Below are 14,104 nucleotides of genomic sequence, written 5' to 3'. Positions count from 1 at the left end.
CCTTCAAGAAGTAATCTGTTTTGCATGCCTGAACCGCTCATGTGGTGACAGGGGGCTATTGGTATCTTCCATGTTAGGCGTGTTACCCTCGACATGTGTTTATTCACTGTCATTCACGAGAAAGGGGCTGGTAATTGGAATGCCCAGTTCCACGCTTAAATCGAAAACATAACTGTAAAACAAGACTCCCCCCGGATTGATGTTAGTATGGACGATACACGAGGATTCGGCTAGCCATGGAGTGTGATTGATTGGTGGTGGGGGAGTTAAAACTTTACTTTTCTGTTTGGGAACCGCCTATAGCATGAGTAGCATGGAAGATATTGAGAACTCTTGGTCATTGCGTTGACAATGAAAGCATGCCATCCAAAATTATTATCTCTGTTTTTAAAGCTTGAGCTCTGGCACCTCTTCAAATCAATGCTTCCCTCTGCGAAGGGCCTGTCTATTTATTTTCCTGTTGAGTCATCCTCTTCTTTTATAAGCACCAATTAGAGAGCACCTCTGTCAATTTTATGCTTTGCTTTTGATTGATATTGAGTATGACTATGACTGGATCTTCGTTGCTATGAATTACAATGTTTAGTCAGCCCTTGATCTTTGAAAGTGCTCTGCATTTATGTTTTGCGGTCTCAGAAAGAGCTAGCGAGATACCACCTATTCATATTGCTTCATGCTTGTTTTGATTGAATTGTTGGTATTTGAAACTCATTATTATTTGCACGTTAGCTGATTATGCCATTGATATTAGTTTACCGTGAGACCTTTGTGTCACTTGCTTATGTGGTTAACTTGTGATCTTGTTGAAATTCTGGTTATGAGTTAGACATAGTTGCAACAACAAGATCAAACAGAGTTTGTCAAAGTTTTTTTTTCTCTTTCAGTTTGTCAACTGAGTTGCTTGAGGACAAGGGTTTTAAGCTTGGGGGAGTTGATACGTCTCCATCGTATCTACTTTTCCAAACTCTTTTGCCCTTGTTTTGGACTCTAATTTGCATGATTTGAATGGAACTAACCTGGACTGACGTTGTTTTCAGCAGAATTGCCTTGGTGTTGTTTTTGTGCAGAAATGGAAGTTCTCGGAACGTCCTGAAAATTTACGGAGAATATTTTTGGAAATTATGAAAAATACCTGCGCAAAGATCCACTTGAGGGGATGGGCTAGTGGGCCACAAGGCCTGTAGCCGACACCCCCCTAGTGGCGGCTAGCAAGCTTGTGGGGCCCACGTGGCTCTGCTGCCCCCAAACTCAGCTCTATAAATTCACTTTCGTCCCAGAAAAAATCAAGAGAGAAGATTTTGTCGCGTTTGCGATACGGAGGCGCCGCCACATCCTGTTCTTCATCTGGAGGGCAGATCTCGAGTCCGTTTTGGGCTCCAGAGAGGGGAAATCGTCATCATCAACCTTCTTCCCTCTCCAATTCCATGAAGCTCTTCATCGTTCGTGAGAAATCTATTCGTAGGCTCGCTGGGCGATGATGAGTAGGATGAGATCTATCATGTAATCGAGTTAGTTTTGACGGGGATTGATCCCTAGTATCCACTATGTTCTGAGATTGATGTTGCTACTACTTTGACATGCTTAATGCTTGCCACTAGGGCCCGAGTGTCATGATTTCAGATCTGAAATTTTTATGTTGTCACCAATATGTGTGTGTTTTAGATCCGATCTTGCAAGTTGTAGTTACCTACTATGTGTTATGATCCGGCAACCTCGGAGAGACAATAACCGGAACCACTCCCGGTGATGACCATAGTTTGAGGAGTTCATGTGTTCACCAAGTGCTAATGCGTTGGTCTGGTTCTTTATTAAAAGGAGAACCTTAATATCCCGTAGTTTCCTTTTGGACCCCGCTGCCACGGAAGGGATGGACAATAGATGTCATGCAAGTTCTTTTCCCTAAGCACGTATGACGACACACGAAATGCATGCCTACATCACATTGACGAACGGGAGCTAGCCACATATCTCTCCGTGTTATAACTGTTGCATGATGAATATCATCCAAACAAATCACCGACCCATTGCCTACGAGTTTGTCCCACTTCTCCTGTTACTTGTTTTGCTCTGCTGCTGTTACTACTGTTGTTGCTGATGTTACTTGCACTGCTACTGTTACTATTGTTGCTGCTGCTGTTACTTGCTCTATCGTTACTTGCTACTGTTGCTACATGCTGCTGCTGCCACTACTGCTACTTTGTTGTTGATACCTTGCTTGGAGATACTAATCTTTCAGGTGTGGTTGAATCTGACACATTCAGCTGCTAATACTTGAGAGTATACTCTCACTTCCTGACTGGCGAATCAACAAATTTGGGTCGAATACTCTACCCTCGAAAACTGCCTCGATCCCACGCGTTGGTGGGTCATTGCAAGACAATATCTAATTGTTGAGCAATCGAGAATAGCATTTGTCTAGCCATTGCCAGAGATCTTCTAAACAAGGCATAGGATGAAGATGGTCTCTCTCAAGCAACCCTGCAACCAAATAACAAAGAGTCTCTTGTGTCCCCAACACACCTAATACAATGGTAAGTTGTATAGGTGCACTAGTTCGGCGAAGAGATGGTGATACAAGTGCAGTATGGATGGTAGATATAGGTTTTTGTAATCTGAAATTACAAAAACAGCAAGGTAACAAATGGTAAAAGTGAGCACGAACGGTATTGCAATGCGTGGAAACAAGGCCTAGGGTTCATACTTTCACTAGTGAAGTTCTCTCAACAATGATAACATAATTGGATCATATAACTAGCCATCAACATGCAACAAAGAGTCACTCCAAAGTCACTAATAGCGGGGAACAAACGAAGATATTATTGTCGGGTACGAAACCACCACAAAGTTATTCTTTTTGATCGATCTATTCAAGAGTCCGTAGTAAAACAACATGAAGCTATTCTTTCCGTTCGATCCATCATAGAGTTCGTACTAGAATAACACCTTAAGATACATATCAACCAAGACCCTAATGTCACCTAGATACTCCATTCTCACCTCAAGTGTCCGTGGGCATGATTATACGATATGCATCACATAATCTCAGAATCATCTATTCAACCAACACATAGAACTTCAAAGAGTGCCCCAAAGTTTCTACCGGAGAGTCAAAACGTGTGCCAACCCCTATGCATAGGTTCCCAATGTCACGAACCCGCAAGTTGATCACCAAAACATACATCGAGTACTCACATGAATCAAACGTGTGCCAACCCATATGCATAGGTTCCCAATGTCACAAACCCGCAAGTTGATCACATAAGATAGACACGTGCAAGACATACATCAAGTGTTCTCGAAGACTCAATCCGATAAGATAACTCCAAAGGGGAAACTCAATTCATTACAAGAGGGAGAGGGGGAAGAACATCATAAGATCCAACTATAGTAGCAAAGCCCACGGTACATCGAGATCAAGACATCTCAAGAACACGAGAGAGAGAGAGATCAAACACATAGCTACTGGTACATACCCTCAAGCCCGAGGGAGAACTACTCCCTCCTCGTCATGGAGATCGCCGGGATGATGAAGATGGCCATCGGAGATGGATTCCCCCTCCGGCAGGACGCCAGAACGGGCTCCAGATTGGTTTTTGGTGGCTACAGAGGCTTGCGGCGGCGGAACTCCTGATCGAGGTTTCTTTTTGGGGGTTTCTGAATTTATAGGAATTTATGGCGGTGGAATTACGTCGGTTGGGCCCACGAGGAGGTCACAAGCCTGGTAGGCGCCGCCTAGGGGGGTGGTGGCGGCCTCAGGGCTTGTGACTCCCTCGTGGCTCTTCTGGCCTTCTTCCAAAGCTTCGGGGGTCTCTTTTGGTCCAAAAAAATCATCGTAAAGTTTCACTCCATTTGGACTCCGTCTGAAAAAGGGTCAATACACGGAAAAAACAGAAACTGGCACTTGGCATATTCATGCACATAAAACATCCAAAGTTGACAAGATAATAGCATGAAACCATCAAAAATTATAGATACGTTGGAGGCGTATCAATGGTCATGACCATGGATAGATGTTGTGTGCGCGCATGAATTTTTTTATTTCCCATGCGACGTTTCCCAACAAAATGACGCAGTAGGGGCACCCTGATCATAAGATGTCAGAGGGGCATAGCCGCCCGAGGGTGGAACCACGAGGTCGTTCGATGAACTGCCATATGGTGCCACGTACGGTCAAAAAGGCAGCGCTGCAGCCGAGACAGGCAGAGGCCACCGAAGCCGGGGGGCGTAGGGCGTACTCGGCCATGGTTTGCCAGGAGCAACGCCATAGGAACCAGCCCCCAACGACTGCAGGTGTGGAGCATCCACGGGCGAGGAGCCCGTCGACAGATGATGATACGCTCAGCACGACGCATCCGACCCAGGCGGGGCAGGAGCAGTTGCAACAGGAGCGGGGCCCCCGTACGCCTGCGGAGCCAGCGGGCAGGCGGCACCAGAGGCCGCAGCAATGGGCGGGGCAGAACCCCCGTACGCCTACGAGTAGGTGGCACCAGAGGCTGCCGGCGGGACAACATCGGGGCAACTGAGAGGCACAGAGACGCCCATGTTATGGATGATCTGGGACGGCGGAGGGCCGGCCATGGAGGCGCCAGACAAGGAGACCAGCGGCCTGGACACCAAAAACGAAGAGGCCGGAGCGACCGGAGCGGCAGGGGCCGGGCAGACAGCAGGTGGGGCGTCCGGGACGGTGGAGATCGCGGCGGCGGCGGAAGCGAAGAAACCGATCTAACCTAATCTGATACCATGTAAAACAATGATTTGGTAGGACTGCACGACACCTAATACGGGTGTGGCTATTTCATATATACAAAGGGTATACAAGATACATGGATATGTACGAAAACTATACAAATACATAGTCTAACAATGTCCACGCCGGAGTGGCACCTCAAGCTCCTTGAACAATCTGGGCTTTGTAAGCCCGTATCACAACCGGCCTACCGGAGCCGAAGGAGGAGGAGAAGGAAGTGGAGGAGCAGCAACTTACATTATTGGCCTTAAGATTTTTCTGTTGTCCACCCGGTTTCTCTTTCCTAGTACTAGTACGCAGGCAGAGAGTACGGGCACGGCGACGTACGTACGTGGGGAGAGGGAGACCTTAGCATTTTGGAAGGGAACAGGTTGGTGTGCGAGCACGCAATTGGCTACCATGTCCACCCTGCGACCAGGAGTAGCGGGCCATGGCTTTCAAATTTCAACACGGGATGGAGGGAGGTGGCGAGATGTGCAGGGTGACTCCTAGCTCGGAGCACGAGATTTCGTCGGTTTATAGCAGCAGGGAGCATAGCAACGTCGAATCGAATCGTCGATTGATGCCACCGTGGCGGAACTACCGCCGAGCTCGATTCAAACTCCCGTGCGTGTACTCCGCGTGTGCTCGGGACTGCGAGTGGTTGTCCTTCAATTCTTGCGGATGTACGTACGTACGCAGTTATTTTCACGTCAGTGTTCGATCGGTTTGGAGCATACGACGACCATCCATCCATCCCGCGTCTCATTAAACATGCCCGCGCGGTTTCGTGGTTGCCGTCGCTGGGCGAAATATCTTGTTACTTTAGAGCATGGCCAGCAGTATAGCCAACTGCTGGCTATAAGTCATCTTATAACCCATCTTATAGCTAGTTTGTACAATAGTTAGCTACAAAAAAGTGCTACTTTTATCATATATAGCCCACCTTTCTTTCTCACAAAATACCTAGGAGCACGTGCTAGAGCTGGCTCTTCACGAAAAGCCCGCTTTCATTCTCTCTCCTCTTCTCTCTCATCCAACTCAGCAAAAATATAGTATTTTAATCCTTACAGTCTGCTGATTGTACCTTATTGTACTTGCTCTTAGTGCGTACTGATCGAATAAAGTCATGGACGCACGGGGAACTGAGCAGCTTAGAGCATATAGAAGACTCGTATAATACCGACCCGCAAAACCCGTTTAAAGTTCGTGAAAAACGAGTTTTGCGGGCAGGTGTGGGTGCGAACAGAGGCAGACCTTTTAAAACGAATCCATATAAAAGCATATTCACAGAAGATACTACTATACGGGTCGTCAATGTGGGGTCTGCTCGGACGCCACACTGTCGATCGCAAACTTAATACCTCGTAAATCAGAATTACGCATCATGTGCAAAATAAGTAAAATGTTAATATTATAAATACAGTAATCATTCAAAGTACAATAAGTATTTAAATCATTGTAGCAAACTAAATGAATGTCACACATGAATACAATACTTGTCTCGTATACAAATCACACATGAATGAAATGAAAATGAATGGATAAATGGATGGAAAATGGAATGTTACTATTCCCCAGCCCTTAATGAGATCCATCTGAAGTTGACAGTGGTTGTTTGCATTTTTAATGTTCCTGTAGGTCTGAAGAAAAGCTCTAATTAGGTTAGGATCTCTAGCTGATTTGACATGGCTGCCCACATTGTCATAGAAGAACTCTAAGTTCATGCCTCTTTCATCTTCAAAAATCATATTGTGAAGAATAACACAGCATGTTATGATGTTTTTTAAGGATTGCTTGTCCCAAAATCGAGCAGGACCACGAACAATGGCAAACCTAGATTGCAAAACCCCAAATGCTCTTTCAATGTCTTTTCAGGCTCCCTCTTGTGCCATTGTGAATTCAGACTCTTTCTTACTTTGGGTGTCTTTGATGCTTTTCACAAATGTGCACCAAGAAGGGTATATACCATTTACAAGATAGTATCCTTTTGTGTATTCATGTCCACTGATAGTATAGTTGTAAGCTGAAGCATCACCACTAGCAAGTCTAGCAAGCAAATGAGACCGTTGCAACACATTGATATCATTTAGAGTACCCGACATACCAAAAAAGCAATACCAATTTCATAAATCATGTGAAGCTACGGCCTCCTGCACAATTGTTGCATCACGACACTTGCCACAATACATTCCTTGTCATGCTTTTGGAAAATATTTCCAAGTCCAATGCATACAATATATGCTTCCTAGCATGCCAGGCCAACCTCTTCGTTCGTTAAATGCCATCAATTTGTTTGTGTCTTCCTCGTTCGGTGTCCGAAGATATTCAGGACCAAAGACACGGACAATCACTTTGGCAAACCTACGTACTCACTCAGTTGTACTATCTTACCCAATGCGAAGGTACTCATCGATATAGTCAGACGGAACGCCGTATGAAATTACCCGCATAGGTGCCGAGATTTTCTGATATGCACTAAATCCCTTCAAGCCCGCAACATTTCTTCTTTGAGTAAAATATCGATCGCTTTGATTCATATGATGTAACTCTTTTGTGAGATGCGTTTGTTGGATCCAATGAATTGTGGGTTTATGTTCAGATTATTCATGATAAATATTCGAATCTCCTCTAATATATAATATGATTCTTATGTACATGATTATAATAGCTTCGTAATTCTCTCTGATCTATTGAAATAGTTTGGCCAACTAGATTGATATTTCTTCGGTGAGAGAGGTGTGTTGTAGTAGGTTTAACCTGGTGAGTTTCTATATCACAGTGATAGAAGGGGAAAAGTTGCATCTTTATGTTGTTGCTATTAAGGGTAAAACGATGGGGTTTATTCATATTGATTGAGTTTACTTTGTCTACATCATGTCATCTTACTCAAAGCATTACTTCATTTGTCATGAACTTAATACGTAGAGAGGCAAGCATAGAAGCACTCTTGGAGTGAAGTAATAGTAATAGGCGCAGGCAGGAGTCGGCTTATTTTTTATGGACATGATGCCTATATTTACATAATCATTGTCGTGGAAATCAAATAACTATCTGGTCTTCTATCAATTGTCCAACAGTAATTTGTTTACCCACCGTATGCTTATTTTTCTAGAGATGCCACTAGGGAAAGCTATGTCCCCCGGATCTATTCATAACATATTGCTAAAACCTCCAAAACCTTGCTGCCGGTTATTTACTTCTATTTTATTTTGCATTTTACAATTATCTACACACCTCATTCGCCTGCAAATAACGAGACCAAGGGGATTGACAATCCTCTTGCCCGCGTTGGGTGCAAGTTGTTTGTTCTTTTGTGTGTAGCCGCTAAAGATGGTTGTGGATTGTTATTCCTACTGGTTCTATAAACCTCGGTTTTCATAACTTAGGGAAATACTTACCCACTTCGTGTTGCGATTACCCGTTCCTGTTCACGGAAAATCCAACGGAGATCACGAGTGCCATAGGACAACATTAAATTTACTTCAAGTGGATAACATAAGGTTTATCAATCCGTGGAAGGTCTAGGGTGAAGATGGTCTGTTTCAAACAACCCTGCAATCAAATACAAGAAATCTCTTCTGTCCCCAACACACCTAATACAATGGTAATTTGTATAGGTGCACTAGTTTGGCGAAGAGATGGTGATACAAGTGTAGTATGAATAGTAGATATAGGTTTTTGTAATCTAAAATATAAAAACAACAAGGTAAAACTAGTAAAAGGGAGCATAAACGGTATTGTAATGCTTGAAAATAAGGTTTAGGGTTCATACTTTCACTAGTTCAACCTCTCAATGATGCTAACATAATAGAATCATATGATCATCTCTCGACGTGAAAAAAAGAATCCAAAGTTCATAAGTAGCGGAGAACATAATATGAAATTGTTGTATGTAGAAGAACCACCTCAAAGCTATTCTTTCCTATCAATCTATTGAGCTATTTCTATAAGTATCACAAAGAGCCCAAGAGTTCGTACTAGAATAACACCTATGATACACATCAATCAACCCTAATGTCACCTAGATACTCTAATGTCACCACAAGTATCCGTGGAATAATTATTCGACATGGATCAAACAATTTTAGATTAATTATATTCAATCCAACACAAATAACTTCAAAGAGTATCCCAAGATTTCTATCGGATAAAGGAGGACAAGAACATGTATGGACCCACATGTATAGATTACCCCATTGTCACCATGGGAATCCGCAAGTTGAGTACCAAAACATATATCAAGTGAATCAATAGACCACCCGAGTGTTACCACGAGTATCCACATGCAAGCCATACATCAAGTGATCTCAAACCCAATATTCAATCCGACATAACAAAATCTCAAAGGGAAATATTCAATTCATGACATCAAGATTTTAAGGGACAAACATCAATGATCCAACTATATTAATAAAGCATGTGATACATCAAGATCATGACATCTCAAGAACACGGGAGAGAGAGAGAGAGAGAGAGAGAGAGAGAGAGAGAGAGAAATCAAACACATAGCTAATGGTACATACCCATAGCACCAAGGGTGAACCACTCCCTTTTCGTCATGAATAACGCCGGGATGATGAAGATGGCCTCCGGTGATGATTGCCTCTTCTCGCAGGGTGCCAAAACAGGGCTCCGGGTGAGTTTTCTTTGGTACAGAGGCTTGGGGCAACGGAGCGGAAGTTCTAGTTTATTTCTGATGGTTTATGTATATATATGATTTTTCAGCGTTGGGATCACGTCAAACGGAGCCACGCGGTGGTGCCATCCAACATGGCCCGCCCAGGGGGTGGTCGCGTCCTTTTGGCTTGGCACCAGGAGGTGGCCCTCCTACGGTGGTTTCTTGCTTCAGTATTTCTTATTTGTTTGAGAAAAAATCACCAAAAAGTTTTGGGCGATTCCAAGAACTTTTATTTTCTGCACAAAAACAACACCACGGTAATTCTGCTGAAAACAACATAAATCCGGGTTAGTTCCAATTAAATCAAATAAAATGCATCAAAACCATATAAAAGTATTGTAAACATAGGTAAATATGGCATGAATACTTCATAAATTATCTAAACATTGGAGAGGTATCAACATACCGTCACCGGAAGGTCATCGTATTCTCCTCGAGTCACCCCCAATGGACGAGTCTCAAATCACTCGGGGTTGGACTTGAAGGCGACCACCACACCTTTACATATGTCTCTCGTGCACACCATAAGCAAAGAAGCTTTTGAAGGATGCCTAGGAGCCCAATCTCGAAGAGTAACAAGTCAATGGTGAATAAAACTTGCAAGGAACACAGATTGGTCTGGTCAAACTGTAGATCAGGTTTTGTTTCCTCAATCCCCAAAGTTTCAAAAAAATCGCGTGAAGGGATTAAGAGAAATGAGAAAATGGAGGTTTGGCAATGGTGGAGCTCAACAAGACTAAAAGGGTTAGGGTTGATCGCGTGAACATGTGCTAAGTTAGCTCTGTGCGCATGGGGTATTCAGAGACAGAAGCACCATTCCATGCGTAGGGGCTCTACGACGTCGTGCACACAAAGAATCCATGGAGTTACGTGTCACCCCGTGCGCATGGGTTACCTAGAGAGTGAGTGACTACCCCTTGCGCACGGGGTCAAAGACCACATGCGCACCGTGTATCGCATAAATTTCTGTTGTAACTCAAGCATACCACGACATCTATTCACTAAGAAGAGATGTTCCCATCAACTGCGAAGGTGTTTGTGGTGACTCCGTCAATCTTAAGATGATGTACCGACTTAGTCTTTGAGAGATGCTCATAGTGATAGGATATGTATGCATTTGTTTATATAGATGAATGTATATGCCTACATATATATGAGTGTGTGTGTTTAAAAAGATATGATGGATATATTCCACACGTAATGAATGGCACCGTCCGGCCAGAATTATTAGGATGATGTTTGCCTTCAGGGAAAGATGCATGTCATAGCATAACCAACTTTGCCCCCTCTCCTCCCCTCCCGCGACGTGCCCGCACACGCCAGTGGGGAACCCTAGCAGCCACGCCCTCGGCCCCGCCTCCCACCCCTCCTCCCCGGTTGGTGGGACCACAGAGGGGTCCTTTCCCCTCCTCTGCTCATGGGAAGCCATCGCAGGGCGACGCCCTTGGGTAGCGGCGCTGGTCATCCGTGAGGCCTAGTAGCATGACAACGGGTGTGTGGTGTGACGGAGCGACGTCCTCGTGGCGGCGTGGCGGCATCCTGCGTTCGGCGCGCACCACAGCAGCTGCGGAGCTCCCATCTTGGGAGGTGGTGCGGATGGACGCCCAGCCAGATCCGGTCGGATCTGGCTTTGGGGGTCGGCCGATGGCGCGAATCTGGTGGTCTTCGACGGTGGTGTACCTCCTGTATGTTGGTTCTTGCGGGGGCTGGTGTGGGGGCGGCGTGGGTGTCCTGGGCGGATTGGTCGGTCGTCTAGGCAACCTTGGGTGGCGAGCGCATGCCGGGATTAGGCGGTCAGCGGCCTGAGGAGTTGCTTCGGTGCGTTGCCACGACTTTGGTGGTGGACGATGTCCGGTGGTTGATGGGGTTATAGTCCCAGGGTAGGGTCATAGGTCTGCCCTATAGGTCCTACCCAAGGACTACCCTTCATAGAGGACAAGACACTTAGACAGTTTCGACTGAACTAAAGACGCCCCCATCATCCAGTCGGCGACGATCCACTCGGAGCATATCTAACGTACCGACTGGAATCCACTCTGTACGTTGTAACTTCCCAGGAGGGCAACGGTCATACGTTTTCATACACCGTTACTAGCATTTAAGGCTTACGTTACCATCAACGCCAGCCTTAAATCGCCACTATTCCACCCCTGTCCACCGAGCCATTATGAAGGACAGCGCACTCTATATAAGCCGCCCTTCAGCACTGGTACAGGGGTTGGCACTTGCTGTAATCCCACAATACACTCGACACTAAGCTCCCAAGAGCACTGAGACGTAGGGCTTTTACCTCCACCGTAGAGGGGCCTGAACTCATACATCCTCGCCGTAGCTAAGGCTCTGCCCATATACTTTCGTACCCCAAACTTCTACTGTCAGACTTATACCCACGACAGTGGTGTTTGGCTACAACAGATTGACTTGGTCCGCGTTGGATGCCTTCGCGTTGTGCATTTCTTGCTTGCTACTTGATGTGGCATCGATCCGATGGTTGCTCTCCGGGCGTTGTTATGCCATCGCACGGATCGACATCAATATCCATGGACATGGCGGCGCGGTGGCCGTTGGTAGTCACTGGGTTGTGTCTTTCCCGGTCCATCGGGACCTGGTGGTGACAAAGGCTTGGACGCTCCCTACTGCGGTCGTGCTGTCCCAAACCCACTGACTGATGCCGGACTGGCAGTGAAAGGTGGCCCCTTTCACTCTTACTGCTATGGTTGGGTGGTCGTGACGTGGACGGTCCCGGACAGCGGGCTCCACGGTTGGCTTCCCGACAGGCAGTGACGGAGCTTGACAAGGTTCACTGGGGGTCGGACAAAAAAATATGAACTTTTGGGCTATTTCTTCCAATTTAACTAGTCCGAGACTATTTTTCTTCACAAATGTGCCCGAGCGTGGGGGGGGGGGGGGGGTTGTGGCCCATGCAGCCATGCACTAAGCTCCGCCTGTGTCGGCAGGCATCATTGTGACGGTGGTGGCTTCCTCTTTTGGTCGTGTGGTCGAGTAGAGATGTAGTGGCGGGATGGTCAGGCCTGCTCTGACAGGGCTCGGATCTGGGGTGGACAAGTTGATCCTCGTTGGGGTGGTGGCCAGGACTCCTCTTGGTGGTATTGGCCAGTGTCCGAGTGAAAGCTCTATGCTTTTGGTGCGGCCGACGGCGACGCCCGTGGGTGCCACTTGATTCTTGAAGATGGGGTCGTGGATCTTGCTTGTGTGCCAGGGCTCACGGTGAAAATCTTTATGTGATCTCTGACTCGTCAGGCATCTTGGCGGCATTGTCGCATTGTCGCTGAACAGTCAATGTTCGGTCCTCGACGAGGTGTTAGGCTTGTTCTAGGTTCATGTTTTATCTTTCGATCTGTTTTTTAAAGGGTCCTCTTTATCATATTATATCGTTTCAGGTTTGTTCTAGGTTCATGTTTTATCTTTCGATCTGTTTTGTAAGGGGTCTTCTTTATCATATTATATCGTTCCGTCTGTCGTGAACCATAGTTCGGTGATTTACTCGAATGACTTGTCGCCGTTGTTGGCAACGGAAAAGATCGTCACAGATGGGATTGGCACGGCAATTAGACTGCGTCTACATACAGGGAAACGGTGCCATTGTGCCCATGTCACTTTGTGCGGCCCAGTTTTGGATGGTAGACACGACGATGCGATGGGTCAGTTTTGATGGAGAACGACCTCCATCCAGCATCCACCGGGCCCTCCCTGTGTTATACGTAGCATCATGCACGAGCAAGAATGCGTGACATGTTAGAAATACATCCGTGTGAAATACATGCATGGATGTACTTTTTCTTCGCGGGCACATGCATGGATGTACCGTTCCCTCCGTTCGACATTGTAGTGCATATAATTTTTTAGAGAAAAGAATGTCAACATCAATCAATACTACTCCCTCCGTTTCTAAATGTAAGTCTTTGTAGAGATTTCACTAGTGGACTACATACGAATGTATATAGACATACTTTAGAGTGTATATTTAATCATTTTGTTCCGTATGTAGACACATAGTAAAATGGCTTAAAAGACTTATATTCAGGAACGAAGGAAGTACTAGACAAATACGGTACAAATATGATGAAAGTTGTTGTATATTGACTTTCCATCAAACCTAAGGCGTTGCCATATTGTGGAATGGGGTTGTTTTCTCCGGATAAAAATTTGGTGTATGCAGGTACCAACGGGTTGTAGGCTTCACCGACGAGCCCGTGGGTTCGTCTCCCATCTGCTTTGATGGCCGGTGACGGGAAGAAAACACCGGTGCCTCTTCTCCGGTTAGTAGTGTAAGTTAGGTATTAGGAAAAAACCGTGCGTTGCAACGGAAGGAAACAATACAACACGTCCTACCTTAATAATAATAATGACTCAAGACCTCAATAAATTCATGTCCTTTATTTGAACATGGCATCCCATCTATGTTCTCTCTCTCGGCATAAGATGGGCATCAACTTTCTTTTTTCCATGCGATGTTTTGTCGAGGCATGCATGTGTGGTTATTAATGGTTTCTTTTTTTCAACCAGATTTTGATGAGGTGTTCATTTGCAACATGAATAAGCCTCGGTACGGATAAAAGACGGATTGTGCACTATTGATTAAAATTACACTATAAATAAAATCTAAAAATGTTAAATAGGTAAAATAACATCATATTTACACTGTACACATCACTTTTGATTAAAATTACACCAAT

Source organism: Hordeum vulgare, chromosome 3H, assembly GCF_904849725.1.
Source record: "Hordeum vulgare subsp. vulgare chromosome 3H, MorexV3_pseudomolecules_assembly, whole genome shotgun sequence".
NCBI classification, from domain to species: domain Eukaryota; kingdom Viridiplantae; phylum Streptophyta; class Magnoliopsida; order Poales; family Poaceae; genus Hordeum; species Hordeum vulgare.
This window is presented reverse-complemented; position numbering follows the sequence as displayed.